At 34.8% G+C, this 16,090-nt stretch overlaps 1 long non-coding RNA gene across 1 annotated transcript; it reads right to left on the bottom strand.

Moving 5' to 3' along the window:
- Positions 1-225: 225 nt before the first annotated feature.
- On the bottom strand, positions 226-912 carry LOC107890223 (uncharacterized). Its single transcript, XR_001681885.2, has 2 exons — positions 696-912; positions 226-515 (listed from the first exon to the last, which is right to left on the bottom strand). It is a non-coding gene; the product is annotated as an uncharacterized lncRNA (long non-coding RNA).
- Between the last annotated feature and the right edge of the window lie 15,178 nt (positions 913-16,090).

The following is a 16,090-nucleotide window of genomic DNA, read 5'->3' as shown; positions in this document are numbered from 1 at the left end:
TTTTCTCTATTGTCTTCAGTTTTCAATCTTTCTCCTTTAGTTGGATTTATACCGAGGCTAATAAAACTGCTTATGCTTTGACATGAAGAGGACCTAGGCTCAGATGCATAGAGTAAACATCATGACTTGAATTTAAGTGCGCTTATTGTTTTATCCTTATCGTCTTTTTTTTTTCATGAATCTATATTTTCTGTTAAAAAAATCATTTTCAATCGTGACATAAAATGAAATAATCATCCATCTCATAAATTAGCACAATACTCGAACAACAATCAACATGTAAACAAGTGAAGTATCATCATCCCCCTTTGCACAATATAATGAAAAAGACCATACTCTAATTGCAAACTTAAATGCCATACATAGAGTAGTAAATGGCCATTTGGTGTTGTAATTATGAGCAATAGATGAATACAATTAAAGAGGTGGACCGTCGGGTGGCATGTTTCGAGCCGGAGTTGGTGGTGGATTCGGCATGCGTTTATCACCTTGTGGCTTTGTGCTCACCTTCAATTCTGCATTTTCATTAACCCCAACATGCTCAATATCTATACAACCAAGAAAGGTCCATCCAACAATTTAAAAAATAAAAATAAAATCTACTATGATGTTTTACCCTATGATAAAAGACAGATGCAAGAAAATAAAATCATAAATGAAAATTTTATAGATCCAGTTAAAAGTATATTACAAACCTGCAGCAACAGGAGTGATCTGAATGGCCAACACTGAGATTATGAAGATGAGGAAGACAATGAGAGGGCGTAAGAAGGAGGATAAACCCATCTTAACAACAATAAGAATAACAATTTTGTCTGCTTAGTTGCCTCAACTTTGTTAAATACATAGTCAAAGTCTCATCAATATATTTTCTTATTTTTGAATCTGGTCATAACGTAATTAGAAATGAATATAATAGATAGGATTACATTAATTTAACTTTTTTGGCTGTTATTTAAGGGTGAGCTTATATTTTAGGACCGCCCTTGATTTATATATAATATATATAGTCTAGAGTGGATAAATGTTGACTAATATGAAGAAATGGGGACAGTATTTGCAAATGGGAATGTTTAAAAATTAAATGGGGACAGTATTTGCAAATGGGAATGTTTGAAAATTGTGTCATTTCATACTTAGCATTGATATCCATTTAATTAATCACAAGTGTTCTTTTTTTCTTTTTTGGTAATATACATGGAGCATTTGAAATAAGCAAATGTCTAAATTAACAGATAATGAGGCTAAAAATACTAAGATATAACAAGATTAAAACGCCAGTTTGCCCAATTCTTTGTGCCCATTGAAGGAGTCGAATGATAATTACAAGTTCATAAATGGAAATTATTTATAATTAAAGTGTCAAAAATCGATTGAAATGAAATGCGATTTGCTTATTTTTTAGAAGGGAGGACATATTTTGATCCATCGTTTCCATGTTGATTTTTCTTGTCCATTTTTACTTGTCAGTTTATGGCATAACGCTATTTTTGACCAAAGTTTTCGCCTGTACTTGTCAACAACAATACTAAATCTTTGCCTGAAGTCTCGTCCAAGGTTTTAAAAATCAAAATATCTGTACTACCGTCAGTCGAATTTCAATTAAATAATATTAAAATTTTTATAAAAATTTGTAAAAAAATCAATTCAATTAATTTTTTATCATGATTCAATTGATTCGATTAGAAATCAATTCAACTTTTTTTGCCTATAGTATGTCAATTAGTTCTAAACCCAATTGATTTGACTAATTGGTCGAACCCAATTCCAACAATCATTGCCTCACCTTTTTTTCTCTTGTTTTATATCTCGCACTAATTGACATAATTTTATGATTAATCTTAACTATTTTGGGAGCTAAAGGGTAAAAAAAAGCCATTAGTAAAAAATTAAAAAATCAATTAAACTTTTATGAAAAAAGTACACCCAATAAAGCCCTCAAGTGACTAAAAAAATCAATTGACTTCTTTCGTTAACAAAAATCTTTAGTTGACCGGTTTGACTGTTAACTTTATTGACGTGACTGATGAAAGCTACCAGAAGCTATCATATGACAGTATGCTAACATGACATGTCACATTAACAAAAACAAAAAAAATTAAAAATATTTTTAAAAACTATTTTTTAAAATTAATTAAAATATACATCTGGACAAACTGTTGTAAGAATTCATTTGAATCTGAAAAATTTATTTGTCCAAATTCATTTCGGACGAGTGCAAAAATTAGAAAACTTCAAAAATTATAAAAAAATTAAAATTTTTAAAATTTTTTAAAAGTTTTTAAAATATATATAGATTTCAAATGTTTAAAAAATCAAAAAATAATTTATTATTTATTAATAAAATCTAAAATATATATAAATTTTAAATGTGTAAAAACTCAAAAATAATTTATTATTTATTAAAAACTTGTAATATATATATAAATAGTGAATATAGAAGCTAAAGCTTATGGAAGAGACTATTCTCAAGTGCTCAATAGAAAATGGATTATATATTAATTTACTCCAATATTTATTTTTACTTTTGAGGCCAAGAGTATTTAATATTTATTGGTTGACTGATAAACGTCGAAACCATCAAATATAATTTTTTATGTTCTAACTTAATTGAATAGTAGTTTAGAGTTGTAGGGTCGATCCCACAGGGACAAGATTTTTTAATTTTACTGTTTTCGTGACCAGATTTCTGAGTATCGTGCCCTCGACTTGTGCATGTAGAACTGTAAAATTAATGAAAAAGGGGGATTTAGTTGATAGGGAAAATAAAATAAATAAATGTGTAATATAATAAAATGAAAACAGATTTCATATTGCAAAATTAAATTAAGCGAATAAAATAAATTGGTAAATAAAATATATTAAAGATTAGCCTTAGTTTCGGTACAGTCTGAGCTTGAACCGATCCTTGAAAAAAAAGTTTTTCCCTTCCAACCTATAAGTTGGTTATAGCGATTGAGGACGCCTCAAACCACTAGCTTTTCCTCTTGTAGTCAGTTTCGGTACGACCTACAAATCGACCATTGTCGAATTTCTAACCACATGACACGTGCCTGTACTTTAAGATAGCCTTACTATCCGAAAAGCCGAACTCGAATCAATGACCTCAATTGCATGGGTTGTTTAAATCCAATCACTATCTCCCTTAACGGAATCCAATTAGCTTTTTCCAATTGAACACGTCAATATGTTTGCGGGATTTTGAATACAGCATGACCGACTCAATTTCCCAACTGTGCACCAAACAATTCCAACCCAACGCTCGCTTTTTGAATTGAAATCGAATAAACTTTAAGGGACGAATTTGTACTATTCCATATACCGGAAAGATAGCAAATACCAAATTGAAAAATATTTAGTGTGGGTTCATATCTCATAATTATTTTGTCGGAGTGATGACCGAACTAAGGCTAAATGAGACTTAGTTAAGCATGAAATTAATCATGCTAGATGGAGTATAGAAGTAGCTTTTTAATGGAAATGGTGGAAAGTGAAAAGGGGAAAGGACTTGAGAGACAATTTAGCCAAAATGTTAAAAATGGAAAAAGAATGGTTGAATGCCAAATTCACTGATGCAAGGATGAGGAAAATAAATGAATTTCTTTTATTCAAAAGCCAAATTTGTCCCTGTGGTCATTGCCACTAAGTATTATACTCATATCTAATGCTCAATTTTAGCTAGATTTTTCCTAAACATTATCACTACATAAATCAAAATTTAAAAATCAAGTTTAAACTAATTACAGGATTTTGACAATAACAAAAATAATTTGACTTTTATCTAGTCAATTTTTTTTAACCTTCAATCCTTTAATCTTTATCCAGCCAACTTCAAATCTTCAATCTTTCAATCTACCCCTCCTCTTTGCTTTTTTTTCCCAATTTAGCCCCTTTTTGTATGATTTAAATTTCAGCACACCAACTTCTTTCCTGATAAGAAAAACCCAAGTTTAGTAGCATCTTATTCCAAAATTAGCCCAAATAAATACATTAAAAACAAAAATTTATCTTACTATCAAATTCCCCCCCCCCACTTAGCCGATGCTTGTCGTCAAACATGATGTCTACACCATGGAAAATTTTTGATATTTCACGAAAAGTTCTTAGAGGTCCCGATTAAGTCCCGACTCAAATTTAGTGCTCGAATTCGACCTCGAGGGTCCATTAAAGGGACGTTATGAATAAATCTCGGTTAATGAATAGTAATTTTGTAACACCCTTAGCCCGTATCCGTCGCTGAAATGGGGTTACGAGGCATTACTGAACGAAAGCACAGTTCCGAACATTTTCATATTAATTCAAGTCATAATCATATACATTTAACAACCATATTACATATGCAAATCATACGTTCATTGCAATTTGAGATTTAGATCTCATCTATGCTTATAACTTAATCAAATATCTACTCTTAAAATTTTTATCATTCACCACAGCATAAATTAAACATAACCCAAAATATATATCTAAACAATTTATGCATATCCAGAACATATAACACATCAATAACTTCATTCTTGAATATTAGACCTATTTTTAAATAAATCATGCGCATACTTTATACAAGCAATCACACATCATTTCCTTTCATACAAATGATACATTCCATAATCACATTTGTTGACTTGTTACTACGTTCACATTTCATGAGTATATAATTATATATATATATATCACCAACTCAACTAATTAAACTACTCAAATAATTAACCAAAATTTACAAATAATGTACCATTAGGAACCAAAAAAAAAACCATATTAATCTTTTATTTATTCGGCTAACCAAAATTTACCTATACATATTTATTGATTTCAATTAGCTATCAAGCGACATAGCCACAATACCCATCCATTATTATTTCATAACCGAAACACATGTTCAAACACACACACACATATATATATATATACCTAAAGGTCATGTACTAGCACATGTCATTGCCACATTATGTACCAAGGCATATTAATATGAGTATATATATATATACCTAAAGGTCATGTACTAGCACATGTCATTGCCACATTATGTACCAAGGCATATTAATATGAGCAAGAACTGAATTACAAGTCAAGTAATTACCTTACCTAAATTTTAGCATATTACCGAACATTCTTAACAACCAAGCTTAAATATATTTATCAAACTTCACATAAGTACCTAATCTTAGATTGAACCACATTCAAATTATCCAAATATACCTAATATATATATTAAGGCCAATACATTCATACCACATCCAAGGTCATTAATAAACTTCAATGCTCAAAACACATATCATAAATACCTCCCATCCATGGCACATAGCATGACAATAAAAAATGAGCTCAAATCATAATTTAACCAAAACAAAACTCAAGCATAATAGTTAAGCCATTTTCGCATGGCTCTAATTATACATAGACCAAAATACAACATTCCAAAACATAGTCTAGCCTATACATGCCATTGTTCCAAAAATTCGGCTTATAAATACCGAAGACAGTTGATAGTGTGATAGGCTTAGCTGACGATCCCCGAGCTCGTAACTTGAAATAAAAAAATCTATAAAACAGAAGCAAATATACACACAGTAAGATATCTAGGCTTAGTAAGTCATAAGCAAATAAACAATCTAATGATATAATCAATTCATTTTTTAAACTAAACCGAATTACATTAACATTACATGCTTAATCTCAAATTTATCTATTTCATAATTAATACATTTTCATACACATTCCCTACCTTGGTCGAATACTCACACAAGCAAATTGACAAAATTTCATTCAACCGTCAAAGCCACAATGTCATTTTTTTAATCAATTATACATATACTCATATAGACAAGCTCGAAAATCATAATAAAACATTCGATACATAAACTTTATATTTGGCCGAATATGCATGGTCATATCTACATATATTTAAGTATCAATTCCACAAAATTTTTATCATATATTCATGAGGCTGAATATTCTTACTAAATTCACATGTAATCCTGATTTGCATCACACATAATTTGTAACAAGTACCAAGTCGTATACTTACCTTATTTCAAGTAGGCAACAAGTTAATTCATACCTGGCCATTTAACTCATTTTACACATTCAAATACAATTTATCTTTGCTCGATGAACCATTCGAAATTGGATAGGACACTAGGATAATCACACAAATATCATACAATGCCAACATCCCAGCCGTGGTCTTACATGTAATCACATATCAATGCCACTGTCCCAGATAGGGTCTTACTTGCACACAATATTGGAATCACATATCGATGCCATGGTCTTACTCGCACATATATATCAGAATCCTATGTCATGACATGTGTATCCTAACTATTCTTAAGGTTCACGCGGGGCTTTCGGACGTTGTAACTCAGTAGAAACGAATACACGAACATGGTAGCTATGCTTATACACATTCGGCAATAGCATATAAATATTCTCATATTTCGATTCAGCATATATTATTTGCATTTAATTAAAATTAAGTACATCTATTTGCTTATAAACTTACATCAGATGATATAAAACGGTATAGGACAGCTAGTCGACAACTTTCGTTTTCCCCCGATCCAAATCTGATTTCTTTGGTTCTTGATCTAAACATATTCAAATTAAGCTCATTCAAACATATTTTCATTCAATTTAGTCCAAAAACACATAAATGGGAAAATTACCATTTTACCCCTAACATTTACACTTTTTACAATTTAGTCCCTATTACATAAAACACAAAATATACAAAATTTCATCACACCCATCTTAGGCCGAATCTTACCCACCTTCATACAAGTCCATATATTTTATTTATTTCATATTTTAGTCCCTCAAATTATTATTTTTGCAATTTAGTCCTAATTACTCAAAATCATCAAAAACTCCAATACAAAACATGTTAATCTAAAACATATTTTCCATATTTCATCATCAAACAACCAAAATAACAAGCTCTCAACAATGGCATAGCACAAAATATTCACCAAAATAAAAAATTCAAGCATGGGTTTACTAGTACTCGAAGCAACGATCTTAAAAACGTAAAAATTATCAAAAACTGAGTAAGAACGAACCTTAAATCAAGCTTGAATGAGGCCGAACCCTAGCTTTTCTTTTCTTTTCTTTCTTATTTATGTTTTCGGTAAGAACATGATAATATGAAACCATGTTATATTTTTTTATGTTTTATTATTAGATAATATTACATAATTTACTTATTTAACCTTTGTAATAAAATTATAAAACCATTAATAATAAGGGCACTACCATCCATATCACAAGTATATGGTTTATTTACAAATTAAATGCTTCAATTTAGAAAGCCACTAACAATTCGGCCCTTATGTTTTAAACTATCAAGTTTTCAATTTACGAGATTAAGTCCTTTTATTTAATTGGACACTCAAATGATAAAATTAAAGCACGAAAATTTTACACATACAAATTCACACATAATAAACACAAAAAATAATTTGTAAAAATTTTTTTGACTCGGATTCGTGGTCCCGAAACCACTGCTCCGACTAGGGTCTAAATCAGGCTATTACAACTCTCCCTCCTTAGGGATTTTCGTCCCCAAAAATCTTACCGGTGAATAGATTTGGATAACACTCTTTCATTGCATCCTCTGGTTCCCACGTTGCTTCCTTAACTCCATGTTTGTGCCATAGTACCTTAACTAATGGAATTTTTTTATTTCACAATTCTTTAACCTCGCGAGCCAGAATGCGAATCGTTTCTTCTTCATATGTCATATCAGACTTAATCTCAATCTCAGATGGACTAATCACATGTAAAGGGTCAGATCAATATCTATGAAGCATCGAAACCTGGAATACATTGTGGATCTTTTCTAACTCAGGTGGCAACAACAGTCTATAAGCAACCGGCCCGATACGCTCTATAATCTCATACGGCCTCATAAATCTCGGACTCAATTTACCTTTACGATTGAATCTGAGTATTTTCTTCCATGATGAGACTTTCAGAAATAACTTGTCTCTGATCTGAAACTCTATATCTTTTCGTTTCAAGTCCGCATACGATTTTTGATGATCTGACATTGTTTTCAAACTTTTACTGATCATTTTTACTTTCTGTTCAGTTTCTCTAATCAAATCGGCCCCATGTATCTTATTTTCACTAAGCTCGGTCCAATACAATGGTACAAAATTTACGACCGTACAAAGCCTCATACGGTGCCATTTTGATACTCGACTGAAAGCTATTATTATACGAAAATTCAATCATAGTTAGGTATCGTTCCTACGTACCTTCAAACTCGAGAATGCAACATCTCAACATATCCTCAAGTATCTGAATGATTCCTTTGGATTGGTCATCTGTTTGTGGATGAAAAGCAGTGTAGAAATGTAATTCCGTACCTATTGTATCTTGTAGTTTCTTCCAAAATCGCGATGTAAACCTCGAATCTCTGTCCGAAACAATAGAGATAGGTACCCCGTGTAATCTCACAATCTGAGAAACATACAATTCAGCTAGCTTATCAAGCAAGTAGTTTGTACGTATCGGAACAAAATGAGCCGATTTAGTCAATCTATCAACAGTAACCCAAATTATATCTTTCTTGCTCGGTGTCAACGATAAACTAGATACAAAATCCATAGTAACTCTGTCCCGTTTCCACTCAGGTATCATGATTGGATGAAGTAATCTAGAAGGTACCTGATGGTCGGCTTTTACTTGTTGATAAATTAAGCATTTCGAAACAAAATCAGCATTCACGAGTATAATGATCCATCAATCCACATTTAAAACAGTCCCGATCGTGTAATCTGCAACTACCAGGATGATGTTTGCCGCAATGTTTACACTTGGGTTGATTTGATCTAATATTACCCACACTACCTATTGAGGTAGCTCTCGAGATCACAGGTGGTCTATTCTGATCCAATCTAGAATAACTCGAAGTAGCTTTAGAACGGCTGAAATCATCCCGAAACTTCTTTGGTGCCGAATGAATTGACTTACTGAATGATCTCTTACGCGGATCTCTAGTTTCAAAGTCAGCTTTTCTTTTTTCTTTCCCAAGCTCTTCAGCTTTGCAGGCTCGTTCGACCAGTACTACAAACTCTTTTATCTCAAGTATGCCAACTAACAGTTTAATGTCTTCGTTCAGCCCATCTTCAAATCTTTTACACATTATGGCTTCGGTTGAAACACACTTCCGAGCATACCGGCTGAGTCTCACAAATTTCTGCTCATACTCTGTCATGGTCATGCGACCCTATTTTAGCTCTAGAAATTCTTTGCGCTTCTGATCGATAAATCTCTAGCTGATATATTTCTTACTGTGACAGCCCTAATGTGACCCTAGTCGGAAAGTGGTTTCGAGACCACAAAACCGAGTCGTAAAAATGATTAATTGTTATATTCTATGCTTATTATGTGTGTACATGCATATGTCGACGTTTCATTCCCTAATTTTGCCAATTGCATGAGAAATTATTAAATAGGGATCAATATGAGACATGGTGAAATATGATAGACTAATTTTAAATGGTTTATTAGTGCATGTCAACACAAGGGTGGACTTGAATGTCAAATTGCCCAATTTTCTTTATAGTGGCCTGCCAAGATGGGTGTTGATGGGCAAATATATATGTTTAATTAGTTATTAAAATAAGAAATGGCATTATGTGAGAAAAAAATAATATTAGTGAAATAAAGGTAAGAGTGTGTTCATCTTCCTTACCTTCTTGCAAAGCCGAAACAAAAGGGGAAAGAGGAAGAAATTTGTCTAGGGCATTCGGCTATCTTGGAGGTTAAATAAGGTAGGAGTTCATGTTATTTCTATTGATTTTTATGAGAATCTAGTAGTAGTCAAGCTCTTATTGTAACCCATATGTTGATTTTTCTTTAGTTTTGGTGACAAATTGTGCATACGGTATTATTGGATAAATGCTAAAAGGATGGTGTTTTGATATTTTGGATTGAAATATTAGAAAGGGGAAAATATGAGCTACCTAAATAGATATATGTGAATTTAAAAGATGGTATGAACAAATGTGGAGTTTTGCTAGTTTAGGATTATTCGGCCAAGTGTTTATGTGGTGGAAATTAAGTGTTAAATGAAATGAAAATGATATTATATGGGGGTATGTATATTCGGCCATATGAGTAAATATATAGATGATGTTAAATTTGATTATGTATAATGGGCCATATAGAGTACACATTGTGATATTAACTTTAATTCTCTATAATTGATCAAGTGAGTGATATTGGTTTATATGGTTGAATTTGATTTATGAATATGTACCTTGAAATAAAATATATCATCGACTATGTTACTTTGGAAGTAAGAATGCATTCGGCCTTGAGACAATTTATAAGTATTAGTTAAGGTTCTAATGTTTTGAACAAGAATGGTTGTAAGATGAAACGAAAATTATTAAAATATATATGAGTAATTAACAAGGGTGGTTGCCGTGTATATAATATTTATGTGTGTTTTATTGAAATATTTATTGGGTTAATTATAGTAATTGGATCTTAGGTGATCAATAGCCGAATGGCTTAAAGTTAGTAAAAAGCATAAGGTGAATAAAAATAAAATGTTGCCGTATGATTCTTTTGATATGAAACTATTAATGTTATGGGATATAAATAACTAGCAAGGTAATTAAACTAGTTAATTTATTTATTTAAGCTCAAGAACCTAAAGGAGAGGCGTCCAACAAGGGGAAATCGAAGGTCATCGAGTAGCCGACTTGGAATTATTTTACCCAACATAAGGTAAGTCACCAAGCATATATTTTGTATTGATCTAAATAGACATAATGTCTATGTAATTATGCCGAATGGAATGATAAATTTATATACATGTATGCATGTGGTGATGAAAGTGTTGAATGAAAAGAAAAGAGGTGAGATGTATTGAGTTGTTGATCTCGGCACTAAGTGTGCGGGTATAAACATTTATGATCATGAGATTGGCACTAAGTGTGCGGGTTTAAATTGTACAGCACTAAGTGTGCGAGTTTGATTATATAGCACTAAGTGTGCGAGTTGATTATATAGCACTGAGTGTGCGGACTTAATATATATTTTTGAATCACTATGGACACTAAGTGTGCGACATTATTGAGTTGATCACGGACAGCGGATCGGGTAAGTACCTTGAGTTCATGACTAATAGGCGCTATGTTTATATTTGGAGTTGAGCTTGGTAAGTTTGAACCTATGTGACAATTATAATTGAAGTCACGTACATAAGATTTATCGTGGAATAGGTGAAAGGTCGTTTAGTTGTATGATTGTAACGAAAATAAAATGATGTATGAAAATGCCTCAAATATCCTATTGATTAGTATATGGAATGTGAATGCATGACTTGGTAAGAGATTGAACCGATAGGTTTAAGGAACTATGGTATGGTTCGGTATGGATGGAGTAACTAGCCTCGTTCCATTTTGTTTCCTCTTGTGATAATGTTATTAATGGATGGTAGTGCATTGCTTATGACTTACTGAGTTATATACTCACTCGGTGTTTCCTTGTCACCTATTTTAGGTTTCTTGGACTCGTCTCTTTTTGCGTGATCGGGCCGTCGTCGAAGTCATCACACCGGCTAGCAACTTTTGGTATCTTCTTTTTAGTCGGTCTAGGAGAACATTTCGGCATGTATAGGCTAATATGTTTTGTTGAAATTTGGTATGTAAACTTTTAGCCATGCGAAAATGGCATAAATGTTCGGTTGGATTTGGTTCTATAATGTTAGGTCGTAAGTCTTGGAAATTCGATTTTTATGCCATATGTCATGGTTGATTATTTTTGGTGTTAAAATTCATGATATGGCAATAGTGTAGTAGGGAGATGTTTGACAATGATTAGCCTTTGGCATGGCTAGTCATGATCATAATTTGTGATATGTATGATGAATTACTAGTTAGATCAAGGAGAAATCACGAAATAGGCATAGTTGCTTTAGTAACAGATGCTGGCAGCAGCAGTGACGTGAGATTGAAAAATCACTAAAAATAGTAGGAGAGGAATTAATTAATGAATAAATTATGTAATCAAAGATCGATGAGTCTATTTTCATATAGAAGAAACGAAACGACCATATGAGCTGTATGTTAGGAGATAATTAAACTCTTGTGAAACAGGGCCAGAGCGATTTCTGGATTCCCTGTTCCGACTTTGGAAATTCATTATAAATTAACCAGAGATAATTAGAAGTCATGCCATATGTTCATAGATTCCCCTTTGAGTCTAGTTTCTATAGAAACAAACGACATCAGTATTGAAGCCCTGTACAGGTAGATATCCAAGTCGTAATGCGCAAAGGTCAGTGTACTCGATCCCTGTAACATGGGAGACTTTGACTAATAAACTGTACTAATTTGCCTGACAAAAAATTCTATAAAAAAATATGTAGATGGGCATATGAGTCTAGTTTCAGGGAAAATTCACGGAACTGGATTTCGAGTTTCAGAACTCAAGATATGATTTTTAAAGCAACTAGTACGCAGAGTGGCAGCTTGTCTGGGAAATTTTTTATAAGTGGTTTGAAGTCTGTTAACACCTCGTGTTCGACTCCGGCGACGGTCTCGGGTTCAGGGTGTTACATTTGATTGGTATCAGAGCTATGGTTTAGTCGGTTCTAGGACTACCATAGCACGTATGAGTCTAGCTATACATGCCTTAATGTTAATGTTTAAATGTGTGATGACTTCTGACGGTTAAAATTTTTGTTTTGATTAGTAAATGGATCCCGGTGTAGAGAGAACCTTGGCGGATGAAGTTGAAAGTGTAGCGGCTGCTCCTGCACAAGGGACGCCGCCTGTTGAACCTCAGTCATCTGCGAATAATCAAGGTGAGGGGGCTAAACAAGCCTTCTTTACCATGATGAATGAGTGGGTCGCGCAATATGCCCGAACCAATCCGGCTGTCCAACAATTCCCGAATTTGAATAATCCACCCCAAGAGCCCGTAATGCCATCAGTTACTGATCCTGTGAGGCTGAGTAAGCCACCTGTAGACTTGATTAGGAAGCGCGGGGCCGAGGAGTTCAGGGCCATAGTTACTAATGATGCTGAAAGGGCCGAGTTCTGGCTTGATAGCACCATTCGGGTGTTTGATGAACTGTCATGCACGCCCGATGAATGTCTAAAGTGTGCTATATCCTTGTTGCGGGACTCAGCCTACTATTGGTGGAGGACCCTGATTTCCATAGTCCCAAACGAACGAGTAACTTGGGACTTCTTTCAAACGGAATTTCGAAAGAAATATATTAGTCAACGGTTCATTGATCAAAAGCGTAAGGAATTCTTGGAACTCAAGCAAGGCTGTATGACAGTATCTGAATACGAACATGAATTCGTAAGACTCAGTAGGTATGCCCGGGAGTGTGTAGCTGATGAGGTTGCTATGTGCAAAAGATTCGAAGAAGGATTGAATGAAGATTTAAAGCTACTAGTGGGTATTTTGGAGATAAAAGAATTCGTAACACTAGTCGAACGAGCCTGCAAGGCGGAAGAACTTGGAAATGAGAAGAAGAAGGCTGAATTTGAAGCTAGAGACTATCGTAAAAGATCGACGGGTAAAGCTCCGTTCTCAGCTGTAAAGAAGTTCAGGGAGGACACTAATAAGTCGAGGACGACTGCGGGAATTTCCATCAGAGCACGACCATCGACGGACTCCCGAGCTACTTCGGTAGCTAGTGTGGGCAATAATCATCAAGAGAAACCTGAATGCCCCCAATGCGGAAGACGACACCTTGGTGAATGTTGGGGTAAGTCTACTAACAGGGCCTGTTACAGATGCGGTTCGAAGGACCACTTTATTAGAGATTGCACGGAGCTTGATGAGAAGAATAAGATTCAAGGTGCAAGACCTAGTGGAGTGACAACTAGAGGTAGACCACCGAAAATTTTAAGAGGTAGGGGTGGTAGTCAGAGAGGGGCCTCTGATACGGCTGTTCGAGCCGAGAACCGTACTCCTGTTAGAGCATATGCCATTCGCGCACGAGAGGAGGCATCCTCCCCTGACGTCATCACTGGTACCTTCACTCTCTTTGATACTAATGTGGTTGCATTGATTGACCCTGGTTCTACTCATTCATATGTATGTGAAACCTTAGCATCCAGTAAGACTCTACCTGTTGAGTCTACTGAGTTCGTAATTCGAGTGTCAAACCCTTTGGGTCAATACGTACTTGTTGATAAAGTGTGTAAGAGATGCCCTCTAATAATCCGAGAATCCTATTTTCCGGCTGATTTGATGCTTTTGCCGTTTGACGAATTTGATGTTATTCTTGGTATGGATTGGTTGACCGTACATGATGCAGTGGTGAACTGCAAAAGAAAAACCATCGATTTGAGGAATTCAAATGATGAGGTAGTCCGAGTTGAGTCTACCGATTTGAAGGGGGTGCCAGTGATAATATCTTCAATGACCGCTCAGAGATATGTGAAAAAGTGTTGTGAAACATACCTTGCGTATGTACTTGATAGCAAAGAGACGGAAAGGAAACTTGAATCAGTACCAGTGGTTTATGAGTATTCAGATGTTTTTCCTGAGGAGTTACCGAGGTTGCCACCGGTTCGAGAGGTGGAATTCGGCATCGAGATTGTACCTGGTACCACGCCAATCTCAATAGCCCCGTATCGTATGGCATTAACAGAATTAAAGGAATTGAAAGTTCAATTGCAAGAATTGATGGATAGAGGTTTCGCTCGACCGAGTTTTTCTCCATGGGGCGCACCCGTATTGTTTGTGAAAAAGAAAGATGGAACCATGAGATTGTGCATCGACTATCGTCAGTTGAATAAAGTGACCATAAAGAATAAATACCCGTTGCCACGTATTGATGATTTGTTTGATCAATTAAAGGGAGCCTCAGTATTTTCCAAGATAGATTTGAGATCTGGTTATTATCAGTTGAGGGTTCGGGACTCGGACATACCCAAAACCGCTTTTAGAACGAGGTACGGTCACTACGAATTCTTAGTGATGTCGTTTGGGCTCACTAATGCCCCTGCGGTATTTATGGATTTAATGAATCGAGTATTCAGGCCATACTTGGATCGATTTGTGGTTGTGTTTATTGATGATATTTTAGTTTATTCACAAGGTGAAGCCGCACACGCCGAGCATTTGAGGTTAGTATTACAGATTTTGCGAGACAAGCAGTTATACGCAAAATTCAGTAAATGTGAATTTTGGTTGAGAGAGGTTAGCTTTTTGGGGCACGTGGTGTCCGCATTGGGTGTTAGAGTGGATCCGAACAAAATTTCGGCCATACTCGATTGGAAACCTCCGAGGAATATTACTGAAGTTAGGAGCTTTTTGGGACTTGCCTGATACTACCGACGGTTTGTAAGGGGTTTCTCGATGATAGCTGCACCGTTGACGAAACTACTCCAAAAAGATGTTGAGTTTGAGTGGACAGAGAACTGTCAGAAGAGTTTCGATCGACTAAAGACCTACTTAACTGAAGCTCCAGTGCTAGTACAACCGGAGTCCGGCAAAGAGTTTGACATTTATAGTGATGCATCCTTACTTGGGCTAGGTTGTGTGTTGATGCAAGAAGGTCGAGTTGTGGCTTACGCATCGAGACAATTAAAGCCGCATGAAAGAAACTATCTGACCCATGATCTTGAATTGGCGGCCATAGTGTTCGCCCTGAAAATATGGCGGCATTACTTGTTTGGGGAAAGGTGTCATATTTATTCGGACCACAAAAGTCTTAAATATTTGATGACTCAAAGAGATCTAAATCTGTGACAAAGACGTTGGCTTGAGTTGTTGAAAGACTATGAACTTGTTATTGATTATCACCCGGGAAAGGCTAACGTGGTTGCCGATGCTTTAAGTCGGAAAGCACTGTTTGCTTTGAGAGCGGTGAATGCTCACTTGTCCGTCTCACCCGATGGGGTGCTAGTAGCTGAATTAGAGGCCAAACCATTATTGATTCGTCAAATACTTGAATTCCAGAAATTCGACGCTGAATTGGTCACAAAACGAGTTGAATGTGCTTCGAATGAGGAATCGGAATTTCGGATTGACGACAATGATTGCTTGACGTTCAGAGGTCGATTATGTGTTCCAAGAAATTCGGAACTTATTTCAATGA

This window comes from Gossypium hirsutum, chromosome A09 (assembly GCF_007990345.1).
Source record: "Gossypium hirsutum isolate 1008001.06 chromosome A09, Gossypium_hirsutum_v2.1, whole genome shotgun sequence".
In the NCBI taxonomy this organism is placed as follows: domain Eukaryota; kingdom Viridiplantae; phylum Streptophyta; class Magnoliopsida; order Malvales; family Malvaceae; genus Gossypium; species Gossypium hirsutum.
This window is presented reverse-complemented; position numbering and strand designations above follow the sequence as displayed.